The sequence below is a fragment of the Cupressus sempervirens genome, chromosome 7 (assembly GCF_028749045.1).
Source record: "Cupressus sempervirens isolate cs-2001-9-10 chromosome 7, ASM2874904v1, whole genome shotgun sequence".
Lineage (NCBI taxonomy): Eukaryota > Viridiplantae > Streptophyta > Pinopsida > Cupressales > Cupressaceae > Cupressus > Cupressus sempervirens.
Window position 1 is genome coordinate 458,978,500 of NC_143124.1, and position 27,591 is coordinate 459,006,090.

Here is a 27,591-nt window from a genome sequence, read left to right on the forward strand (position 1 = left end):
GAAGAGTTATTTCACCCTTTTGACCATAAAATCCTTTATTTGAATAGCTTGTTTAATCATGTCTTTGAAGGTATGTGGACCTTGAAGTTGTATTTTGTACCCAAAATCAAGGAAAGGATTGGCCAAGAAAATATCATGTTTTTCTGTGTCAGGAATCTTTCATGAATTTTTGGTGTATAGTTGTCACCATCTTTGGAAAAATGTTATACAAGGTTCTCCAAAAAAAAATTTAGATTGCATAAATCCCATATGTTAACTAGATGTTGTATGTTGTGGGAATATTTCTAAATAAATAGAATATAAATTTCATCAAATGTTTTAACACTAGGAGGTAAATTTGAAAATCGCTCAATAGCTTGACCACCTAGAGTGTGTGGAAATAGTCGCATAAGGTGTGTTTGGTTGTGCATGAATTCCATAGACAAAGCATCAAACTCCAAAAAATGATTTTGGGGATCAATTGTTCCTAGGTACTTGTCATATTTGGGTAGTTCAACTCCTCAAGGAAAAGGAGGAATATCCAAGCCTTTGTCAAAAAGAAATGGACAAATTGTGTCTATGATGTATGTTTTGGTTAGTTTATCCTTATCATGAAGCACTCGGACCAATTGTTATTGCATGAATTGAAGTTTTTTTGCATAACTTGGAAGTTTCATTTTCTTCTTCTTGTTTGTCAGTGGTTTCAATGTTGAAGTTTTGAGGTCACTTTGCTCCTTCTTGAGTTAGTTTAAGGATTTATCCTTTTCATCATGAAGTGGGATTTCCATTATTTTATAAATTTTTTTGTCATTACAGCATCTATCTATGTCTTCTTGAGGTATTTCTTTAGTTTCCCCATAGTCATAATGTATGTGTGAGGACCTTTCAGTCTTTCATTTTATTGGAATTCTTCTCCATTTTTTCTCCTAATATGCTCTCTAGTTTCTTGGTCTTGATAATCCATTTTGGTAGTGTGGTAAGTTTCAAGATATGTTGGTTGAAAAGGTGTTTCGAACAAAATTTCAGTTGTTCTATTCAGATATGCAGGTATTGTATTACTTTCAAGACTCTCTTGATACAAGGGACTCCTAGTTTGTTGCAAGTTAATTGAAAAGGTTCTTCAAGGACCACATGTTGTAATAGGTTAAGGAGATGTTGAAGACTCTTCACTAGATTTAGACTATGTGTAAATATGGGAGTGACCTCCATAGTGGTTCCTACCTCTAGCTCTACCATGTTGTGGTTTATTGTCTGAAAACGAGTTTCCACTTCTTGTGGCAACATGCGTAGACAAATATGAAAAGCCAAGTTCAGACTAGGATCATGCTAGGACATAGTCTCAAAGTGAGTAAGCTTATTGTACATCTAGGTACAAATAGTGTGAAAAGTTGATAGAACAACTGAGAATTATGACTATCATGACAAAAGATATAACAAATAGAAAGGAATAGAATAAGATAACCAAGTATGGAGAATATTCGATATGCAAGTCACAGGTGGTCAACTAGGCAAGATGTCAAAGTTTTATGCTATTGAAAATAGAGAAATGGATAAGTGTTTCTAAAATGAATTAGACTTGGATCAAGTTTTGACAAGGGAACTTGGAATGGCTTGCTATTTTGGATAGATTCAGATAGTTTTTGGATGAAGAAATGACTCTAGGGTGAGGAAATACAAAGAACAAGGTGAGATAAAACCCTTATCAAGAAATTTTGGACATTTTATGGGTAAAATCCCACACAAAGATTCACATGAGGATTTAACAGTGAACATTAGAGCCAAGATTTTGACAATTTTTGGACAGTGAAGTGCAATTTTTTGACAAAAAATCATGCAAGCATTTACAAAAAAGGGTACAAGGAAACATAGTGAACCCCATGAGGAAATGTAAATGGCTATTTTTCTAGCACAAAATCTTACTAGACTGTAAGCGAGAAAATGGTAGAACTGAGAGGTATGGACCATACTAAAGAGATTTCCAATGTTTTTAATAGTTTTTTATCAAGGAACTAATAGTGTTTGAAGGTTTTGGATAGGTTATGGACATTGGTAAATCAAGTTTTAGATATCATGTTGTTTTGTAAAATAGTTATTTCTCAGAAAAAAGGATGTAAGTAGCAGTTGCAAACAATCCAACAAAGGACAAAGCAACTTCAAAGGATGGGGGAGTCTTGACCTTTTTTTTGTTTGGATGACTTGGATAGTTTAAAGACTTTAAAAAGAAACTCTTTATCTAGGCTAAAATAAAAAATGGTAGAGGAAGCAAAATATTTGTCTCACAACTTATGTGCATGTGTTCACCTCACACAGCCATGTCACCCCACTAGAGAGCCCTGTATTTTTGGTGTATTCCAAGGACTCAATAATATATACACTGAATGAGAACCCTTATGGTAGCGGTCAAGTGCATATAATAGTTGGAAGCATGAATACTGATGATTTTCCTATGGGGGAGCATTGTAATGATGATATGTTACATTCATGATTGTATTTGTCATTGATGTCAACAGAATAGTTTCTTGTTATATCTAATAGAAGAACATCGATAAAGATCAAGTTGATACAGATAATTCATTGACTATTTTCACTAACAAGGTTAATAAGAGATACTAATAAGTGCATAGTATATGTAGATAATTGTAGGTGCATGAGATATTAAGTCCAGAAGAAGTTATGAAAGTTTTGGTAAAGATAGTTCAAAGATAGAGTTTACAGAAGAATGTTCTGGTAAACTTGTTATATCTACTGACAGAGTGTTATAGTGTGAAGATAAAGTTAAAATGTAAAGAAGACATTTTATAGATGATGTGTCTAATCTAGCTTGTCATAATGTAACACATGTGTAGAGTTATTTGAGTTACAAGGCAAAAGATTAATATTATCACTAAGTGTAATGTGTTCATAATGAGGTCCTAAATAATTAATTGAGAAGGTGTGTTAACAACTGAGGGAATTTTTTAATTGATTTAGTATAATGTAAGGAAATTTTTCTTTATTTTTTATGTGTGTGTGTGTGTGTGAATAAGATGAAAAAGAAAATAACACAAGCAAGTGAAGCAAAGTAATCAAATTGAGATGTGAAGATAATCAGAGCTGGGTGAAGTTGGAGAAGACTTTATTACCAAATTTTTATTGTGAGATATAAGGTTTTGCATTTGGACCCAAGGTTTGCGACATGGTCTACAAGGTCTGGCAATGATTGGTTTGAGTGACATAATAGTTGAAAGAAGATCTTAACAATAAATTGCTTGTTTGAGCAGTGAGTTATTCTAATTGAAATTGCATGTTTGGGTAGTGAGCTCTTCTTGCATACATTGTACTACAACTCCTAATAGGGATTCAAAGTATCTAAACAATGACATATGTACTAAATGTTGTAACAAAATCCTGACAAGGTCTATCTTATGACAAGGAATATTTATATTAGTACATCATCTTGTGGGCATCATTCCCTCTGGGGTTTCCCTATTTAACATATCTAGTGTAATGATGTATGTGCATCTTGTTATGGTTTATGTTTACTTTGGTTACATGGTTAAGATTAATTAAGGCTGATAAAAAAAATCATTTGATAATTAATTCACCGTCCCCCACTCCCTCTCAGTTATCTCTGGACTATTATTTCTAACAATTGGTATTAGAGTAGTAGGTCCTTGAAGATGAATTTTAACAACTTTGGGAGATCTATGGCTAGCATATTCAAAAAGGATAGTTTGAATTTTGTTGGAACAAATTATGACAGCTAGAAAGTAAAGATGAAGAAACATATGATGTGTATGGGTCCAAGATATTAGATTTTGACTAAGTCAACAAAGACTATTATTTTTGAAAATGATCTAGAAACGTGTAAAGAAGAATAGAGAGAATTTTTTATGTGTAATATGAAAGCTAGAGTAGCATTACTATCTACACTTCCATAAGCACAGTACAACCACATAAAATCACTTGATACTTCATATAAGATTTGGAAAGCATTATAAAATAGTTTTGAAGGTGATGAAGATTCTAAGAATACGAGGTTACAAAATTGGATTTGTGTATTTCAAGATGCTAAAATGATGGAAGATGAATCTATAAGATCATATGTAAGAGGAATATTAGAAATTTCTATAGGTGTCACATCTCAAGGAGGAACTAAGAAGGAAGATGAAGTAGTTTGGAAGATATTGAAGAGCTTAACACCACTATTTAATCAAGTAGTTTAGAGGAGTTAGTTGGTTATTCCTATTACCAAGGACTTCACCAAGAAACTAGTACTTGGGAGACTTGAAGTAGTTGAGAATGAGCTTAGTTAGTCTGGAGAATTGATTATAACAAAGACAAATTTTAGTGCTCTGAACATCTAACCTAATCTATCAAGGAGCACAAGTGCTAGAGGAGAGTTTTCAACTAGTAGTAGATCTGATGAGGATAGAAAGATAGAAGAAGGATTATCCCTTCTGGTAAGAAGAAAAAAAGATGGTAAGAAAATATTTAAATGTTGGACTTGTGATGAGTATGGTCATTGTGCATCTAAGTATACTAAAAGAGAGAAAAAGTCTATAGGGAAGTTCAAGCCTTGAAGAGATGAAGATTATTTATATACAAATGAAGAAGATGAATGCAATGATCAAGCAGTGAGTGGTAGTAATGATGGAGTAGGATTTGTGGCTATTAAAGAAGAAATTCTTGAAAAAGTGGCTTTGATATCAAAAGTTGTAATGGAGGCATTGTTAGTGTTGGAAACAATGCAACTTGCAATGTTAAAGGTATTGGATATATAACTCTTGATGGTATGACTAACACTAAGGATGTATATTTTTTTGATGGTTTGAAACATAATCTATTAAGTGTTAGACAACTAGTGGATAAATCTTATCAGTTGCAATTGATAGAGAAGACATGTATGATCAAAGACAATGATGAAAAGGTAATTGGAATGAGAAAAAGATCTAGAGGTAATGTATTTTAGTCAAATCCCACTAAAATGACATGTTTGATTGTAAAGGTAGATGATAGTTGGTTATGGCATAAGATATTTTGTCATATCAACTTTGATAGAATTGTGAAAACTAATAGTATATTTGAAGTTAGAGATTTTTCTAAGATTGTAAAGCCTACTAACACAATTTGCAAGGAGTGTATATTGGAAAAGCACAGTAGGACTTCTTTTCCTAGAAAGAAGTTTACTTCTACATCAAAGTTGGAGATTATACACATAGATCTTAGTGGTCCTACTAAAACCATAGGACTCCACATTGAAAGGTACTTTATGATTCTTTTTGATGGATTTTCTAGAATGATGTGGGTTGCATTTATTCAAGAAAAATATAAGGCATTTGATAAGTTTATGATATTCAAGAATAGAATTGAGAATGAATCAGGTATGAGGATTAGATGTTTAAGATAAAATAGAGGAGAAGAGTTTATTTAAAATTATTTTAACAAATTTTGTGAAGCTAATGGAGTCAAAAGCCAATTTTCCGCTCCTAGAATCTTTGAATAGAATGGTGTTGCAGAGAGAAGAAATGGGTTACTAACAGAAGCATCAAGACCTATGTTAGCTAAGAATGGTGTATCCAAGATGTTTTGGAGAGAAGCATCAAATATAATAGTCTACACTATGAACTAAGTGTAGGTCATGAAAGATACTAACAAGACTCCTTATGAACTATCATTTGGTCACTCACCTATAGTTAAGTATTTTGGAATTTTTGGCTGTAAATGTTATATCAAAAGAGATGATGATGTTGGCAAGTTTGATGTTAGAGGTAATGAAGTTATTTCTCTTGGTTATTCATTGAAAAGCAAGGCCTATAGATGTTATAATTAGAGAACTAAGAATATTATTGAAAGTAAAAGTGTAAGAGTTGATGAGAAATTGAGGATAAAAGAAAGAATAGTTTACTACAATTTTGATGATGAGAATGTTGATGTTACTAAACTAAATAATAGTGAAGTATTCCTTAAAACTAAAAATGACTTGTAGAATGAAGAAATTTTTTAAGAACCTATTATAGAGCTAAGAGCTAGGATGAAAACTCCTACTTTTAGTAAGAATATGATAAAGATTCATCAACAAGAGAAAATTATCATCAACAAAACATAAAGGTGTGACAACAAGGAGTAGAATCAATGAAGAAATATGTTTGATATCTCAAGTAGAAACAAATAGTATAGATCAAGCATGCAGAGCTGATTATTGGAAGCAAGCAAGGAAAGAAGAATTGTATCAAATTGTAAAGAATGAGACATGTGAATTGGTCCCTAGACCAATAGGCAAGAATGTGATAGGAACAAAATGGGTATTCAAGAAAAAGATGAATAAAAAAGGAGACATTATGAAGAACAAAGCAAGATTGGTATGTAAAGGTTACTCATAGCAGGAAGGAATACACTATGAAGAAACCTATACTACTATAGCGAGAATTGAAGTAGTTAGGTTATTCCTAGGCTATGTAACATAGAAGAAATTCAAAGTGTATCAGATGGATGTCAAGTTGACATTTTTGAATGGAGAACTTGAAGAAGAGATTTATATTGAACATATTGAAGGTTTTCTTATATCAAATTACAAATACATGGCATGAAGATTGAAGAAAGCATTTTTTGGCTTGAAGCAAGCACCTAGAACCTAGCATGCAAGGCTAGACAAGCACTTAACAAAACTTGGCTTTAGCAAAGATATAGTAGATAGTAATCTATACTTGAAGGAAATAATTAATAGTTTATTGATTTTGGTAACATTTGTTGGTGATATCATATTTCAAGGAGATGATGATGAAAGTGAAAAGTTTGTAGAAGAAATGAAGTAGGAATTTGAAATGAGCATGATAGGGGAAATGAAACACTTCCTAGGATTGCAATCTTTATTTTTCAAACCAAGTATCTGAAATATCTATTGAAAATGGTTTGGTTTGGAGACATGTAAGTGAGTTGTAACACATATGATAACTGGACACAAGTTATCTAAGAAAGATGAGACACCTACTATAGAGCAAAATTAGTATAGATCTATGATTTGAAGGTGGCAATATCTAACTCACTTAAGGCTAGATATAGAAAATGTAGTTGGAATTATCACAAGATTTCAAACTAAATCTAGAAAAGAACATTTTTCCTCAATTAAAAGGATATTTATATATATCTAAAGGGAACATCTGAGCTTAGGTTATGGTATGATAGATCTAACAATTTCACTTTATGTGCTTATACTAATGTTGAGTGGGTAGTCAGTATCAATGAAAGAAAGAGCACTAGTGGTGGAGTGTTTTTTGTTGGAGGAAGAATAGTTTCTTGTTTGAGTAAGAAGCATGACTGTACCTCACAAAGTACAACTGAGGCATAATATGTTGTAGTAGAAAACTCAGCATAATGAAGTTGTTTGAAGTTGTTTGAATGAAGTATATGATGAGGGATATAAGGATAGAATGAAGTTGTTTGAATGAAGTATATGATGAGGGATATAATGAAGTTGTTTGAATGAAGTATATGATGAGGGATATAAGGATAGAATCTAGTGAGCTTATTGTCACACATTTTGGTAACACAAGAACAATGAATATGTCTAAGAATCTAGTGTTGCATTATAAGACTAAGTATATTTATATCAAGTATCACATATTGAGAGAGAAAGTTGCAAAAAAGGAAATTAGATTGGAGTATGTTAACACCAAGGAGAAGATTGTAGATACTTTCACCAAACCTCTTTCGAAATAATATTTTGAGTATTTGTGAGCTATGCTAGGGGCCATGCCCCTACCTACATCAGAGTAGATGATACAAGAGTGCATCAGTCTAGTGGAGCAAAACACCATTGTTTGTTTGGACAAAATATTGATGTTTCTTGTATTGGGGAGTATCTTTGATGGAAAGAGTCATCTAGTACTCTAGATAGTTGTTTTGAATGGTGTCTTTTGACACTTGAGTAGGTCAAAGATAGCTATTACAAAGATTAACAATGATAGATAATTGCTAAAACCTTTGACATTGATGTAAATAAGGGAGAGATTACAACATGAGAAACATTGTGAGAACTGAAAAATATTGTAAGGGAGAGATTACAGAATTGAGGTATATCAATGGGGGAGAAGCATGTAAGGTTGATTCATGAAGATGATTTGAGAAGAAAGGAACATAGTATTTTATAGTTGGTATTCTTGGAGCTAGATGTTTTTCATCTATGTTTCCATCAATGCCAAAGGGGGAGATTTTATGAATTGTGAATTTCAATCATATTCCTATGGGGGAGTATTGTAATGATGATATTTTACATTCATGACTGTGTTTGTGATTGATGTCAACATAGGATTTTTCTATGGTATTTTATAGAAGAATATTGGTAAAGATCAAGTCGGTACGGATAGTTCATTAATCATTTTCACTAGCAAGGTTAATGAGAGATACTACTAAGTGTCTAGTATATGTAGATAACCTTGGGTGCATAAGAAATTAAGCCTAGAAGAAGCTATGTAAGTTTTGGTAAAGACAATTTAGAAAAAGAGTTTAGAGAATCATGTGCTAATAAACTTGTTATATCTACTGATAGAGATTTATTCTATGAAGCCAAAGTTAAAGGTGAAAATAATAGATAATCTGGCTAAGCTCACTTATCCCAATGTCACACATGTGAAGAGTTACTTGAGTTACAAATTCAAAGATTAATATTATCAATAAGTGTAACGTGTTCTTAATGAGGTCCTAAATAATTAATTGAGAAGGTGTGTTAGCTAACTAAGGGAATTTTTTTATGAATTTTGTAAGGAAGTACATTTTCCTTTATTGCAAGTGTGTGTGTGTGTGTATGTGCGCATGTGTATGTGCATGCATGAATGCACATGTGTGTGTGAAGAAGATTAAAAAGTGAATAAGAAAAGGATAAAAAAAAGAGTAATTAGATTGAGATGCAAAGATAAGTAGAGCTAAGCGAAGTCGGAGAAGACTTTGTTACCAAAGTTTTATTGTGAGATCCAAGGTTTGGTACTAGGATCCTAGGTTTGTAACCTAGTTTACAAGGTCTAGTAGTGATTGGTTTGATTGAAAAAATAATGGACAGAAGATCTAAATAGAAAATTACTTGTTTGAGCAGTGAGCTCTTCTTGCATACATTGTTCTACAACTCCTAATAGGGTTGGAATCTCCTAACAAGGATTCAATGTCTCCTAATAAGGACTCATATGTACTAAATGTTGTAACTAACTCCCAATAGGGTCTATCCTCTAATAAGGAATATTTATATTAGTACATCATCTTGTGGGCATCATTCCCACCAGGGTTTTCCCTCTAATCAAGGGTTTCCCTAGTTAACATATCTATTGTAATTGTGTATGTGCATATTGTTATAGTTTTTTTCCACTTTGGTTACATGGTTAAGATTAATTAAGATTAGTAAATATTTCTTTTGGATAACTAATTCACCACCCCCTTCCCCACTTAGTTGTCATGGTGGACTATTATTTCTAATAATACCACCTTCCAACATCTAAATACATGTCTATGGTGAGTATCTATAGGAGAGATTCTTCCCCCTCATTGCACAAAGATTATAACCCCATTTGGAGGTGAACTAGGTAGCAACTAACTAAGAGGTTTTTACTTTTCTTTCATTCATATTAACCCCTGGTGACTTCACAAATAAAGTTGAGGCCACCCACCCACATAAGCATCTATAAGTGCACACACTTGACTAGCAAGATTGTGGGCGATGGTGCTTAGTGCACTATATAGAGTCTCTTCTTGATATGTGATATCAAAATAAAGAAGAGGAAATTAACATGTCTTTGGAGTCTTTCACTTGAAAAAGCTTCTTTATTACAGTGAGTTGGAATCACTGAAAATAGGTGTGTGCTCAATTGGGTCATTCTCGAAGGTTGGATTGCTCTCACATGCCCTCTAAAGGCTGATTCAAACTGGTGGCTTGGATCCAAGGGTCCAAGTTTCTAATTTCCCACAAGGGAGAGAACATACTCCTTTACCTTGTCACCTTACCCAAACATGTATAACATGTTCACACCAAGTTAGTTTATCAATCCCAAAATTTCATTTTCCAAGACTTTGATCCCCTAAAAGGAAATCATAGTCTCTTCATAAAAGTCTTTTCTTAGGAGAATGACTAACTTTCTTGGCTTCTTCAGATATCATCTTCCAAAGGCATGTAGGTTTCTAATTTACTCTTTGGCATCACTTTCAAGTAGAAAATAGCATACTCTAACATTCCTTTGTCTAGAGCCCTACAACGTTCACAAGCCCTATTAAATTATGTGTGTAACAAAGCATTAAACAAACACAACATTTTAGTGGGTTTGAATATTTTCTTTGACAAGCAGTCTTCTACTAATGACCTACAATCAAACTATCAGTATTGTTTGAATGTTTGTAATAAAGTATCTTTGACAATCATTCTACACACCACCACTAGGTTTTTTAAAATTAGAAACCAAAAACAAATTCTTTAGAGACAAGCATTAGATTGATCATCATTATGAAAAATAAAATCTGAAATTTGCATTTTTCCTTTATTGATCACAAGTTTTATGTACAATTTTACAAAGACTTGAGCAAGAACATGGTGTGTACCGCATGAGAAAATTTTGAATTATACACTTTTTCATGTTATAAAGTGAAAAATAAGGCCTGAAATGTATGTTTTCTCATGCAAAAATTTGATTTCTCATGTGAGAAACTGAGAAACTATATAGACAAAGGTGATAGAACATCAAAATTTTGCAAATATAGAACATATGAGGCAAGCAAATTGATTTCTTAGCCACATGGTGGGCACCAAAAATGTGAGTGCTAATTATGGCCTATATAATCAACTACACTTCAATATAATATTTACATGTAGAATCATCCTAGAATGAACATGGGATTTCCTATCGAAAAAAAACCTACAATATGATCTATTACCTCCTAAATAGAATTATTTTGCTATTCTCACAAAATGAGAAGCCAACAACCAAACATCTAGAATGAAGGATTTTAAGCTAAATGATATGTAGTATTAAGTTAAATGTATGCAAGTAAATCTAATAACATAAAGAACATATTAATCTAGATGTATGCATGATTAATCTATATAAGAGAGAGCATATGCAAGTAATAAGCTAAGAATGCAAGAGCAGTTGAGTCAATAATTCAGTATTAGTTTGATACCTTTCATGTGCATCCTCTGAAAGGAGGAGTTGAGAGTTTCTTAAGTAGAATCCAGGAATTGATCAATGGTCTAGATCAAATTGAATGGACAGTCAAGATCTAAAGAAGATCCAATCAGAATAGAAAGTTTCCTTATGAAAAGGAAGTTAACTGATTGTTTTTGAGTGGAATAAGGATTTAATTGATTTAATTCCTTTTTATGTTTAAAATTAACTCAAAGTTTCAAATTATGAACTAAAGAGAGAATATTGAAGAAGATATTTGATTTAAAGAAATTAAATATGGCCTCACAACTAAATATTCTAATTAATTGAATAATTAAATTCCATAATTAGAACATCGATATTAAATCAAATCAAACATATTTAATTCCTCATGTGTATTAGCTAAAGGGGTGAATTTAATTTAATTAAAGTACTAGGACTTGTAATTAAATTAATTTAATTGATAGGTTTAATTTAGCCAATTCAATTAGTATTTAGGAATTAAATGAAGTATGTGATCAATACATATTAATCATTTTCTACATTTGACACTTAGGTTGAGTAGAGATTATCAAAATCAAAATTGCCTAGAACAATATGACTTTAAGTAACATTGATAGATCAAAATTGGTTCAACATACCAATTTTCTTATTTATGGGTATCACAATATTCATTTTAGGATGTTATTAACAAACAATGATGTTGAAGTGTGTGGTTGAATTAGATGCCTATATCTAACTCTCACATTTTAGGAACCCATCATAAGGCCAAAAAAAAAAAATTTTGGCCTCATATTTTACATAGTTTTGACATTATAGATTTCTATTCATACAAAATAGAAAATTTGTGTGCATAAAGAAACTTTATCATGTGAGAAACCTAGAAGTTTGCATTGTTCTTTATACTTCTTTGTGTGGTATAGCATATGTTGTGGCACAAAGCATATCCTCACATGGTAAGGTGCAGAGTCTCATTCATGACTTGAAAACAAAGGAAGAAAATTTTTCATTTTAAAGTCTATTAGTTAAGTTTTTTGGTCTAAACTCCATTTCTAAAGAGCGTATTTTATGGTTTCTAATTTTTGATGTAGCTTAATGGTGGTTTGTAAGATGATTGTCCAACACACCTTGAAATAAACATACAAATAGTTCTAATGGTTTGAATACAAGAAGTTTATGAAAGATTCTCTTGTCAAATAAAAATTCAAACATGTTCAAAAAATTTATCTACTTCAATACTTTTAAATAGACATAGTTTAATGGGGTTTGGGAACTTTGTAGTGCTCTAGACAAAGGAAATGAGGAATATTCTCTTTGCTACTTGTAAGTGATTCCCAAGAGTAAATCAAAAACCTAGATGCCTTTGGAAGATGAAACTTGAGGGAGGAAGAAGGGTAGTGGTTCTCTGAAGAAATTTTTTTTATGAAAGGATGATTATTTTTTCCCTTAATGAAAATCAAAATCCTAAAAGAAGGAAATTTTGGATTGGAAAGTTATCTCATTGATGAATATGTTATACATGTTTTGGTAAGGTGAAGAGGTAGAGGAGCATGACCTTTTCCCTTTGGTAAAATTAGAAACTTGGCCCCTTGAATTCGAGGTATAGTTGAAGTCAACCTTTAGAGGGTTTATCAGAGTGATCCAACCTCTAGGCATGCTCCAAGTGAGAACATACCTAATGCACATAATTCCACCTCACTATAATAAAGAGTCTCTATAGAGTCAAAAACTCCAAAGCCATGTTAATTTCTTTCTCTTGGTTCTGCTATTGCATTTCAAGGGAAGGCTCTTTCTATTAAACTGAGCAACTAGTCAAGTGTGTGTAATTTTAGTTTTAAGTGTTGGATGTTGGCCTTAACCTCATTCATGAGTTGACCTAAGATTAGTAAGAATAAAAGAATATCAAAAACTTTGTACTCAGTTGCTACCCAATTTACCTCAAAAAGGGAGCATAATATATGTAGAAGGATGGGGAAGAATATCTCCCAAAGATCCCCACCATAGGCATGTACTTGGATGTTAGAAGGTGGTATATGATACTAGACCATTCCTTAAGGCTAACCTTTGATCATATATGTTATTTAGTCCTTGGAATACAGGAAAAACATGAACACCTTCTAGTGCGGTGACACAATTGCATGAGGTGAACATGTGCACATAAGTTGTTAGGAAAATATTTTGTTGCCTCTACTATTTCTAGTTATAGGGATAAAAGGGTGTACTTTTCAAATTTAAAAATTGTTCAATCTATTCAAACAAGAGGTAAAGACTCCCCCATGCCTTCAAGTTGTTTTTTCCTTGATTGGATTATTTATGAATAGTGCTTGTATCCCCTTGTCTGCAAATTAACTATCTACTTTCCATTGTAATCCAAAATGATATCAAATCTAAAAATGATGTCCACATCTAACTAAAAAATATTTAAAATATTGGTACTCTATTAAGAACTTACAATAACTTAGCAAAGTCTCTTCATATTTAGTCAAAACCTGATAATTTATCCTTTACTTATCTTCAATTTTGTATAATTTCACTTGAGTTGGGACCTTTGAGTTTGTTAGTTTGCATTTCTCTGTGTTGTTCTCTATACTTCCCCTCATGAGATACTAAGTTTTTTTTGCTTGGGAATCTACTCAAACATTGTCAACTTGTTACAATTTGGTTGAGAAGTTGTTAAAACTGGCCACTTGGCATTTCCTTGTGTAGCTCAACATACAACTTTGTGTGAGAAAAATATGTAAAAATTATTGTTATGTTTCCTAGCATAGATCTATACACTTCCTTGCATTGGTATTATAAGATCTTTGTATGATATTTGGTCATTTAACTATCAAAAGCTATCCAAATTAGTTTTTCAGCAATGTTTACTTGCCTAGTTTGCCAGATTTACTCACCTCAGAGTCATTTCCTCACATGAGTTTCTTAGGAATCGTCTAAAAGTAGTGACCTATTCTGAGCGCCCTTGTCAAACTTTGATCCACATCTAGTCTTTCTCTAAAAACATTTAATCATTCCTCTTTCTAAAATAGTCTAAAATTCATACATCTTTCTTAGTTCTTTCAATCTGCATATGAACTAGTCTCGTTACTTTTTTGTCCTATTTTCTCTCATGTGTTTCTCATATCTTGTATAAAAATAGAAAAAGATCTCTGCTATTCTATCCATTTCTCTAACTACTCATTCCTAGGTATACAACACACTTACTAATTACTTACTTACTTTGAGACAACGTTCTAGTGTGATCCTTGTTCAAACTTTTTCATAAGTCATTGTCTATGATTGTTGCAATATGGATGAGGTAGAGATAGAGGAAAAAACCATGATAGAGTTTCATACTAGTTATACATACAATCTAAGTACAATGATGGATCCTCATGAATTGTTTCACCTGTTGGTCCACCAAGCACTCAAATAGTCTTTCTATAAACATGTAACAAGTTAGGAATTCCTTATTCCAAGAATATGTAGTTCTTGACCAGACACCCATGTCTTTCAAAATAATAGTTGAACTTCTATTTGAAATACGTATACAAATTTAAAGCTTCCACATCCCTAGAATGATAGATCAAGATCAATAAATGGGTGGAAATAATAGGAGAGAAAATAGAGAGGAATTCCAAAAAACCAAAAGGTTCAAGGATCCTTACACATGTAAAAATGATTATGGGCATACTAAAGAGATGCCCCTAGAAGATATAGGGAAATATCATAAAGATAAAATATTCTAGAAAATGATGGAATCTTTCTCTAGGATGAGAAAAAAAAGTATTTTGTCAAAGTCACTCAAGAAGGAGAAAAACTACCTCATCACTTCAATGTTGAAACAATAGCCACATAAGAAGAGGAATCTAAAATATTCTTGTTACAAAAAAAACTCTAGTCCACGTAAGAACAATTGGCCCAAATGTTGAAAGACAAAGATACATTGCCTAAGCAATACATGTTAGACACTATTTATCGATTTCCTTTTGACAAGGATTTGTATATGCCTCCATTTCATAGAGGAGTTGAGCTAGCCAAATATCACAAGTACTTAGGTACATATGATCCCCAAGATTACTTGAGGGACTTTATTTCTTTGTCCATGGAATTCATGCACAATCAAATATATCTTATGTGTTTGTTCCCCTAGAGTCCAGGTGGTCATGCCATGGAATGGTTTTTATAGTTACCTAATAGAATTAAAACATTTGATGAAATTGCTAAAATTTTCATTCAAAATTACTCACATCACATCCAACATCTAGTAAACATAAGATATTTGTGTAACTTGAAACAAGGAATTGGAGAACCTTTCCTAATGTTTTTCCAAAAAAGGAGACAAATTTAACCAAATATTCTTGAAAGATCTTCAAAATAGGAAAACTTGATATCTTCATGGATAATATTTTATGTTATTTTAGGTACAAAATACAACTTCAAGGTTTGCATATCTTCAAAGACATGGTTAAGAAAGGTATCTAAATAGAAGAGTTCATGGTAAAGATGGGTGAATTAATCCTTCAAAAAGACATCAAACAAGGGTCTACCTAAAGAAAAGATAAGACCAATTATGTTAATAAAATTAATAGGTAGTACATGATGTAATAGTGGATAATATTACTCCCAAACCTTCTAAAGAAACTTTTAATCTCACAAATAACATGCATACATTTAAAACCACTAAAAAATTTAGTTCAGGTAACAAGACATTTGGAAACAAAGGTAAATACTCATCTTCTATTTCTTGACCAAAATGTGAGTACACACCTATGGATTAGCCTCTCAACATGGTCTATAAGACTCTACTTCAAAATTTGATTATTACTCTACTTCATAATTCTCATCCTTAGGATCCACAACCATGACCCACATGGTGGAATGAGAATGTGTATTGTGAATACCATCAAAAAAGGGTCACAAAACAAATAACTTTATTAATATATGACACAAGGTTCAAGACTTCATTTATTATGGTGAGATAGTTCAAGGTGGACATAACAAGAATTCAAATCACAAATATTTTACAGAACCTTTTCCACATTATGACAAGGGAGAAAATTATAAATATAAAAACAATAACAAGGTCAACTATACATATACCAATGATGATAGTGTAATCAACATGGTTTAACCTTTAGACATTGAATATTGTGATGTTATCACAATTAAAGGAAAAATGATAATGCAAAACCTTAGACTCCATTTGTCTTATGGCGTACTATATCTTTTAGATCTTATCACAACTAGCCATGATTTTGGGCAAATGTGGTTACACATTTTCATTCAAAGATAGTAATCAAAGGCCATGTTCATTTTGTTCATAAAGTAGATCAATGTAAAGAAAAACCTATTGCTAGTCCATCTAGAAAAAAAAATTGAAAATTACAAGATCCTCCATAGCTATAAACTATAGTATCCTTGAACAATTGCAATGAACAAATGCTCAAATAATAGTCTTTGAATGATTTAAAATATTTCCTTCCCATAGTTAGATTCTTGACAAATCCTTTTGTGAGAAAAGCATACCTCAAGATCTTGATATTGATAGGTTTCAATCCATGGTAGGTCAATTGAAATCACCTTATTATTTATGATTTTCTAAAGAGGCCGACGATTCTTTGAGTTATCCTAATAATCAACTATTTCATATTGAAGTCATGATGCATCAAAATTGTATCCATCACATATTTTATAGACAATGGAGTTGGTCTTAATATATGTTCTTGTACATTGCTCAAACAATTGGTTTATGATGAAGATTCTATTGATCCTCATCACAAAATAACCATAAAAGTGTATTATGAAGTAGAAATCAAATCCCTAAGTCTTGTTGTGTTTCCTTTTCTAGCTGGTCATATAGAAAGGGATTCTATCTATCAGGTCCTTGAGATTCCTATAGCATACAACATAATATGAGGATGACCATGGATTCATGAAATGTAGGAAATACCTTCAACATACCATCAATGCGTCAAGTTTCTATTGCAAAGATCAAAAGTTAATATAATTGCTTATAACATTTACACATTTTATATGCTCAAGTTTGCTAATAGTTGTGTTCCTAGTAATAGAGACTCTACATAAAATCATATCAACATGCTCAAGAAAATGGAGAATAATCTCAAGTTAAAAGAAATTGGAATGGGAAAATATCACATTAAAGAATTTTTCTTTTTGAAATATCTTCTTGCATCTCCCCATCATTATGGGAGACCATATAAAATGAAGAGACCTTTTTAGGTATCACCTAAGAATTTATTCAATGATTCCTTTTTTAAAATACACTATACCTCTAGAAGAAAAAGATGAAAATACAACAATTGTTGTGTGGTTATACAAAGATGAAGTCCTAGTTGATCTCATAGACCAACATCATGAGACAACTCTTGAAAACTATGGACTATGTCTTAAACTAATAAAGTTCCTAATTGGCTACAAAGAAAATGGTAGGATTTAACAAGAAAGGATTTATTTATATAATCAAAGAAAAATTTAGAAGGCCTCATGAGGCAATAGGCCTAGGCTTCAAGAAAGTTCCCTTTCATCTAGGGATCAATAAATTTGTACCAAAATCTAATACTCCTTTTGAAAGTGTGTCACAAATTGAGTCCAACAATCAAGTATAAATCTTTGATGATAAGGATAAATTTTCTTACCCTATTCTACTAGATCTTGCTACATTCTTTGTAGAACTAGATGACTTTGTACCAAATGTCAATACTATCAAAGATGACAGTGATTCCTCTAAGGATACAATTGATACTCCCTAAATTTGACAAGAATAGGGTGTGTTAGAAATAGATAATACTGAGAGGGGGCTAATCAGTATTTTCAATCTTTTTGCCCACAACTAGATCTTATTAATTACTTTGCCACATGCATAAGAAAGTAAACCAATAATGTTGAATAGCATAAACAACCATACATAAAGAGATCTCATAACACCATATTTTGTTAACTAGAGAAATCTTGGCCAAGGGAAAACCTCAGCGGGGATGAAATCCACAAGATGATTCACTATATAAAGAATTTGGTTAAGGATATTGACCCTGTTAGGAGTCTATAAAGAATGTACAGTGTCTAGAGTCCCTATTAGGAGACTAGGCCTTGTTAGAAGCCTCAACCTTGTTAGAAGTTGCTTCAACCCTATTAGGAGTTGGTGGATCATATACAAATATGTGCAAGAAGAGCCCACTACCATAACATGAAACTATACGCTTAAGTTCTTGAAGAGAATAGATATACAGAGAATATTGGCTCACTTTCTATACATCTCAATTCTTTTGATTGTCATCTCTTCATACAAGCCTTTGGTAGACTGTAGACAATCTTCCCTTCTATTCACTCAATGTCATAAACAAGGAGTAACTATGCATATATTAATTTACATCATATCTCGCATTATCATATCACATAGCATGACCTTACATTAATATCTAACTTTGCCAATGAATTTCTTTACTTATATCAATCATATTAATAATATCCTTCCTTAGTCAGTTCACATATCATCCTTAGAGTCATCTGATCAATAATTAATAATCAAAATAATTCTTCAATTCATGCAACTCAATTTGCTAACTTGATCTATTCTATACAATGAAGTATCTGCATTGATATTTCCTTCATAACTTGAACTTCATTGTCAATATAGACATACACACTAGTACACATCATCAAGATGATGTCATGCATCTATAGTGAACTATGCAAGATAATATTCTTAAGGAATATTCCACTATCGATAAATATCATCGTGTTGCTATAACATTGTCCAATACTTAGACAATTTTCCATCACAAACAATCATAACTATACTATAAAACATATGTTGCCATAATTAACAACCATATATCTCAACTTATTTGACTGATTGATCATATTTGCAATAATTTGCACCTTTGGCATTGATGAAAACATTTTTGAAAAATTGGCTAAGTCCCAAAAATATTGTCATACAAATCAAAGTAAAAACATTATATTCATGTTTTGAGAAAAATATTATATCCCTTATAACCCTAATTACAAATCTTGCTTGAAGCAATGCTTACTACTATACTTCAAAATATAACTATATAACTTAGAATAATAATTTTCCTTATTTCTTCCCCTTTGACATCAATGAAAAAGGTGTTAACAAAGGAAAAAACCTTGTCAAAGTTTGAAAGATACATCAAAATCTAGAGAAACAATCACTAAAGTCAGTCTTCAACTGTGCAAGGTGTCTTTTCCAACTATTTTTTAGTGCATCTGACACACTTATCAGTGCACATAGGGCATATGTGGCTAACCCTTCTATATTCAAGTCAATAGCCACAAACATGTTATATGAAGTTTTAGTTGCTAAGCATTCCTCCAATTGATTATGTAACAATGTAATCTATGGGGATAAATGATTTCTCAAAAGAGTAAATCTTTTTAGGGCTTTTTCTTTTTCTACTTGTATATCTTGGATGTTATCATGGATTTCTTCCATTGAATACTCGAATTTTTCTAAATTCTAATCTTGTTTTTGAAAGTTATCTGTATGTGTATGTAGCTCAATTATCTTTCCTTTGTTCTATTCATCCAAACTATGAAGGTTATGGTATTCCAAGTTGCACTTAGCATATATCTGCTTTCCTTCCTCCATACTCTATCTCAACATATTAATGCATATATTTAATGTTTCTATATCATTCTTTATGTTGGTACACATAGTATTAAGAAGATTAGCATCATGCTCAGTCTATGCTTTCATTGTAGAAACAATGGTAAGCATTTTAAACTCATTGCCAAAAGTTTTGCACACAACTGCTACTCTTTGTTGAATGTATGTAGATGTATCAACAGAACTTATTGTCTTCTCTAATCTATCCAAAACTGAAGTTAAAGTCTTCTCAATTGACTTAAATGATTTCTTCTTTTCAAGGAATTTACTCAAATAAGATATAAAGTTTTGTGCTTCATCTTCATCATCTGATTGTACTACTATGGTGACCACTGCCACTTGTGTAGGTAGTATAGAGGGGTTTACTATTACTATGGCTATGGAAACACTTGTAGTAGAAACCTCATTGCTAGCTGACATAGTTTCAAATTTCTTAATCTTCTTTCTTTTGCTCCTACTCTTCTTCTTCTTCAGTAGAGCTGCTATAGTCAATAATATTACCAACAATGTTAGAGACAAAATATTTGAATGGATCTTCAATTCTATTCACTATTGCATTAGTTTTATCTACTTGAATGGATTCACTATCAATGGTAATGTGTGATGAATCACTTGGAATCGAAGCTTTAAGTGGTTGTTCAAAACTATGAGAAGAATTGACTGCTACCACAATAGGGCTTGTCTCCCTTGACTGCACACTCTTCTCAGTCTCCTTAGGTATAGTAGACATGTTTTTCACTATTTCCTTTTGAGTTTCCAGATATACCTCTTCATAATTTCCTCGCATAAGAAGAATTTATCTCTTCTTATTTCTCAAAAAGGGTATTATACCTTTCAAATTTTCCTTTAAGCCTTCCTCATTATTTACTATACATAGCATTTTCACCATATTCATCCTTATTTGTTTATCTTCCTCAATTACTCTACTCTTTCCATTTCTCAATCTATTGTACAAATCTTTAGGGATTTGACCTTTTATGCTATGAAACCTTCTATCTTTTAGAATCATGTTTCTAAATATAGCATTCTCTAGCTGTCTCCTATCCATATTATTGTACAAGTTATAATACTTATTCAATTGCACAAAATTATTGTCATTAATAAATTTCTTATTAATATTTTCTACCTTTGGCTTACATCCTTTCCTTCTAGTTGAAGTATTTACTTCCTAATCTATAGGCTCTATTAGACTATCACCAGTCTCTTCTTTAGATTACGAGGAATTGATCAGCAAGGTTTTCCTCCTCTTACTTGTTCCATTTATTATTTTCTTGATTCTCTTCTTAGAAGAGTGGATCTACATGGGTTTTGTTTTGTCAAATCTTGTAGACTTTCTTGGCACTAATGCTAACGCTCTTTTCTTTTGATGCCTCAAGGGTTGCTACTATGCAACTGCTACATATGGCATTACAGGTGCTTGTGTACTTGTCTACAAAACTATGACCTCTATAGTAGGTCCAACCATTGCAATAGGTGTAGGAGTTAATAGTTCAGTTTGACTGCTAGCCTTCATCTCCAAGGCTATCTCTTTCACCTGTTCAAATTCTTTCCTTGACATCCTTGATTCTTTAAAGATAGAATTAATTGCTTTGTTTACCTTCTTCATGATGTCCTTGCCCATTAGATTCATTTGGACCTCTTTCATCTTTTCAGTATATTTACCCCATCTACGGCATCCAAAATCTACTTCGAAGTTTAGAATTATTTGCGCATAGTGTTCAATTAGTTCAATGCTCATTTAATAACCCATCTATTTAATGAACTTTGGAACTACTACCTCCATGCATGTATAATCTATTTCTACCATGAAATGTAGTTCATTCTTATATCTCTCTATTAGTGTAGGTGGTATCCTATACCTCTACTTCATTTTTAGCTTGGAATAATTTCATCATTCTATCAATATCATTGTCCCTAACTATTTCTAATTTAGATCTATCAACTCAAGTGATAGTTTGCATTGTGCACTCATTTCCATCCTAATTTGAAAGATCAGGAACTTCTTTATTATATAGAAGAATATATGAGTGAATACGGATTCAAGCCTAAAGACCTTGCTCTTAGACTTCTTGATCTTTGATATATTATCCAACAACTAAGTTCAAATAATATCACATAGATTAACCTTTTCACCCTTTACTACCATCACATAAGCTGGATGAATAAATTTGGTTGGGACTGAATCTATCTTAGATCCATGGTTAAACTTATAACCAAAAATTTTACTTAGGAGTCTTACTCCATAATCTTTAATGGTGTTAATCTTCATGTTTCTGCCATTAAAACTTGTGTTGAGATTTGTTTCAACTATTATGTCCACATTCTTTATGTTTACAAGGCTACATCCTTTATTTCTCAAACTGGTGACCTTGTGAAATAGATCATTATCAATGCATATAAGTGAATCTCCTAACCATAGGAGGTCATCATTAATTCTTCTCAAAATGATTCTTGTCCATTCTATTGGATACAATTGTCTAATTGTGTATTGTCTTTGATGCTACACAAATGCCATATCAGTTTCTAGCTAGTGCTTATTGAGCTTAGTTTCTTAGAAAGATAGTTTTCCTTGTCTAATGAGTGTTCCTAAAGTTTACACTATGAAGACAGTGTCTATCAAGCTCACTTGGGTGTGAATAAGAATTTAGGCAAGAGACAATGTTAATTGAGTTCCCACAATTAATGAATGCAAGATGGTCAAAGTTAGTGTTCACTAAGTTCATCAGTTTCCAAAGGATTTTTGCAAAGTTTGTAGTGTTAACAAATCTTATATTGGTTAACATAGGAAATCATCTCAGAACCAATGTTTACCGAGCAGGGTTAGCTAGTGAAGGATTTTGCTATTTTGGCATAAAAAGCTTAATTATTTTAAGTATTGTTTCTAGCTGACTATGGTGATGATTATTGGTTATTGTAATTTGAATTTGGGCCAACTTGACAATCTAGATGGTATAAATGAAAAGTGAAGTTGAGATTTCTAGTGTGTGTGCAAGTGTGTTGATTTAATTAAGAAGGAAAGAGTAAGAGTGAACTAGATAAGAAGGTATCCTTGTGGAGCAGAAAAGTGTTATTTGATTAGGAAGGATCAACTATGAAATAGAATAGAGATCTGTAATCAGCAATTCAGTTACATCATAATCAATTTATTTCATTGTTACTCTCTAACATTGTAGCAGTGATCTAAAATCTCTTAAGAAAGTTGGTTTAGTAGCCAAATGTAAAACATCTAACTAGGTGACAATTCCATTGAATTGTTTTAAGACCTCTTACAAGGCCACTACTAAAAAGGTTATTAAATCCTTTAACAAGGTTACAACTAACAATTTGTTTTGTAACCCTTAACCGGGTTGGCTCCTAATAGGACTCACTTCAAAAGAGTGAAAAATAATAACTAGTTACATTGGTAGTTTTTCCCATATTGGGCTTCTACATTGAATCTTGGTGTCTCATGTTTTTATGTTATTTCTATTATGCTTGAAAATTAACGAATGTTAATATTTTAAGATTAGCTAAAAGTAATTCATGTGATTTGTTTACCGAGTTAGAACATTTTTTGTGTGTTTATTGAGTAATAACAATAATCAGTTTTCTCAATCAAAATTTTACTCTTGACATCTAAGGGATCCGAGATTTATTTTAGTGGTAACTGATTCACCTACCCCCTCTCAATTACTCCTATATTTCCAACAATTGGTATCAAAGCTTTTGGTGCTTACTGGAAAGGTTTCAAGGACCTAAGCTAAAGATTATGATGTCTTACAAGAGAGAGATTTTAAAGTTAAACAAAGACAATTTTTCAACATGCCAAGGACTCATGAGACTTCATCTTTCCACCATTAGTGATTTAGGATTGAAATACCTTGATGAGGAATACACAACCCCTACTAGTACATTATCTATTGGAGATATTATTGAGAAAAGGAACCATAACATCATGATGATTGATATTGCATCTGCTCTCAACTATGATGAATTTGATGAGATCAAGGACTGCAAAACTACTTTTGATATGTGGAACAAGCTAAAGGACATCTATGATGGTGATAACAATGTATGGAGAGCCAAAGTAGAAATCCTTAGAGGATAGTTTGATCAGATGAGAATGAAAGAAGATGAAAATGTTGTCAAACATGTGGAAAGAATCAAAGCTATTGGAGAAGAAATCAAGGATGAAATTGTCCTAAATAAAGTTTTCAGAACATTTCTTCTTATCTATGCAATTAGAATATTTTCTATTCAAGAAAAGAGGTGTGAGCCAAATCACAAGATAAGGTTGGATACCTTGGTAGGTAGATTGACAACTTTTGAGCTAGACAACTCTAACAATTATGTTCTAGCTTCCAAAAATATTGAATCTACATTTGAGGTCAAACTTTTACTCAAAGAGAAAGACAAGAAAATAAAGGACATTTAGTCAGAAAGTGAAGAGAAAATAGAGGAAAGTTTTGATAGTGATCTTGAAGTTGTTGAAGCTTTACTTGCAAAGAAATATTCTAGAAGTAGAGGAAAATACAAAGGTAAAGTTTCCCTAATCTATTTTTCATGGAAAGAAATTGGTCATATTGCTACCAGGTGCCCAAACAGAGAAAGCAAGGATGAGAAGAAAAGTCACAAGTACAAAGGCAAGAAGGATTTCAAAAATCATAAATCATATAAGGAAAAAGGTGAGAAGATTTGTTTTATGGCTAAAGATTCTGATAATAGTGAAAATAAAATAGTATACATTTCTATGAAAGATGAATTTGATGAAGAAGAAGATAAGATGACACTTATCTCTCAAGTCAGTAAAAATGGCACATGGATCATAGATAGTGGATTCTTACATCATATGAATGGAGAAAAAATAAATTTGAACACTTTGAATGCTATGATGGAGGTAGTGTAAGGTTTCGAAATAATGAACCTTATTGCATAAAAGGGAAAGGTTGAATCTTATTAACCAAAGAACTTGTATGTGGGAATGCCTATTGGGTTGAAGGACTACAACATAATCTACTGAGTGTGGCATAGCTAATCAATATTGGATTCAAGGTAGAATTTGTGTATTGTAAGGAAAGATTGCTAGATGACAAAGGGAATCTGATTGGATCAGGTAAACAAACAAGAGGTAACCTATTTTATCTTGATCTTTGTGATTGTTCATGTTTTATTGCTCAAATGGAAGAAAGTTGGTTATGGCACAAAAGATTATGTCATGTAAACTTTTATAATATGGTCAAGATAAGAAAATTCAGAAAATTAAGAGGTATCCCTAGTATGAAGAAACCAAATGTTCATTTATACCAAAATTGTCAAATTGGCAAACTAGGAGAGACTAGTTTTAAGAGAAAAAACAATCAATCTAAAAATGTCTTTAAAATTGTGTTGATTAACCTATGTGAACCCATTGGAATAGAAAGTTATACTGGAGAAATATTCTTTATTCTTTTTGTTGATGACTATTCCAAAATGATGACTGTTATGTATCTTAGAGAAAAGTTAGAAGCATTTGAGAAATTCAAATGGTATCTAGCAAGAATAGATAAGGAAACAGAGAAAAAAATGAAATGTTTAAGATTAGACAAAGGTGGTCTATTCATTTCCAATGATTTTAATAACTTTTTAATTTAAAGAGGAATTAAAAGATAGGTATCAACCCTTGGTACTCTCGAGCAAAATGGAATAGCTGAAAGAAGAAAAAATCCATCATGGATTGTGCAAGGATTCTAATGATTGAAAAGAATGTTGCTATCAAATACTAGAATGAAGCCATTAGCACTATAGTTCATACTTTGAACTGAGTTTAGTTGAAGAAGGATTCATATAAAACTCCCTATGAATTATGATATGGCTACAAACTCAATGTAAGTTACCTAAAAGTATATGGAAGTAAATGTTATATCTTGAGAGAGTCTAGAAAAGGCAAGTTTGATGTGAAAGGTGATGAAGAAATATTCCTAGGATATTCTTATAGAAGTAAGGCATATAGATGTTTGAATTTTTCTACTCATAAAATCATAGAAAGTGCATATGTGAGAATTGATGAATTTGCAGAAAAGATTGAAAAAGAAAGTAAAAAGGAACCAGAAGATTATAGAAGATTTTTTTTACTTTGAACCTAATACATTTCCAGACATATCTATCAATAAGGACACTTCACCTCCCAAGTCTTCCTTCGCTACTAAGTTGCAAGAAGTTCAAACTGAGTCACAAGGACCTGAGTCATATTCCAAAGCTACTAAGCCAATACCTACCGAATATGATTGACTTGAGCTAGAAGTTGAAATTCAAAATGAAGATAGTGCAATTTCTTCAAAAGGCAAAGAACCTCTATTGGCCAAGTATGTCATAAGGTACGACGCACCTAATCCAATTATTGGAGATAAATCAAAAAGTACTATGACAAGAAGTAAGCTAAAAGGTACATGTTTACTTGCTGATTTTGAACCTAGAAGTGTTAAAGATGCATTGGAAAATGTAAGTTAAATTGAGGATATGAAAGAAACAGTAGAACAAGTAGAGAAGAACAAAAATTGGACCCTTGTACCTAGACCCAAAGATAAAAAATGTGATTGGAACAAAATGGGTATTCAAAACTAAGCTAAATGAAGATGGACAAGTATCAAGAAATGAAGCAAGATTGGTGTGTAAAGGCTACTCTCAAGAAAAAGGAATTGATTATGGTGATAATTTTGCACTTGTTGCAAGATTAGAAGGTGGTAGGGCCCTACTTGCATATGCTACCCATAGAGGATCCAAAGTATATCAGATGGGTGTTAAATCTACATTTCTCAATGGTATTTTTAATGAAGAAGTCTACATTAAACAACTAGAAGGTTTTGTTGATCCATACAAATGGGACATGGTCTAAAAATTACACAATGCATTACATGGTCTGAAACAAGCTCCTAGAGCATGGTATGAAAGGTTACACAACTATCTTATACAGATTGGTTTTTAGAAAACTAATGATAACAATAGTTTGTATATCAAGGAAGGACTAAATAACAAGATTGTATTGGCAGAGATATTTGTAGATGACACTCTATTTATAGGGATGGTGATCTATGTAAAGAATTTTTAGAACAAATGACCAAAGAGTTTGAACTGTCCATGTTTGGTGAGAGAAAATTCTTTTTTGGATAATTGATACAACAAAACAAGAATGGTATCTACATTACTCAATCTAAGTATATCAAAGAGATAATCAAGAAGTTTGGAATGGAAAATTTTAAACTAGTTGGAATGCCCATGTGTACTAGACTAAATCTTACCAAAGATGATGATTCAAAAGAGGTAGATTAGACCTTATATAGATCAATGGTTGAAAAATTAGAGTACATAGTTCATACAAGGCCTGATATTGCTTTAGTAGTTGGGATAGTAGCAAGTTTCTCAGGTAAAACTAGAGAAAATCATATGATGGAAATCAAAAGAATTTAGAGATATCTAATAGGTATTGAAGACTATGGTTTATGGTACAAACTTGGAGGAAACTTGGACCTAAATGTATTTACTAATGTTGATTAGGTAAAAAATCTTCATGATATAAAAAGTACAAGTGATGGAGCATTCTTTCTTGGCAAAAGGTTGGTATCTTGGACAAGCAAGAAGAAAAACTGCACATCCCAATCTACAACAAAAGTAGAATATGTTGCAACAGTAGTGAATTTTTCTAACATTGTTTGGCTTAAATAGTTAGTGGAAGGCACGAACATTGAGATCAAATAACTAGTTGTCATGTATTAAGATAACACTAGCACAATTAACATATCAAAGAACCTAGTGATGCATTCCAAAACCAAGAACATTCTTATAAAATATCATTTTGTTAGAGAATTGGTGTAGGACAAAGAAATTAGATTGGAATATGTTCACACAAAA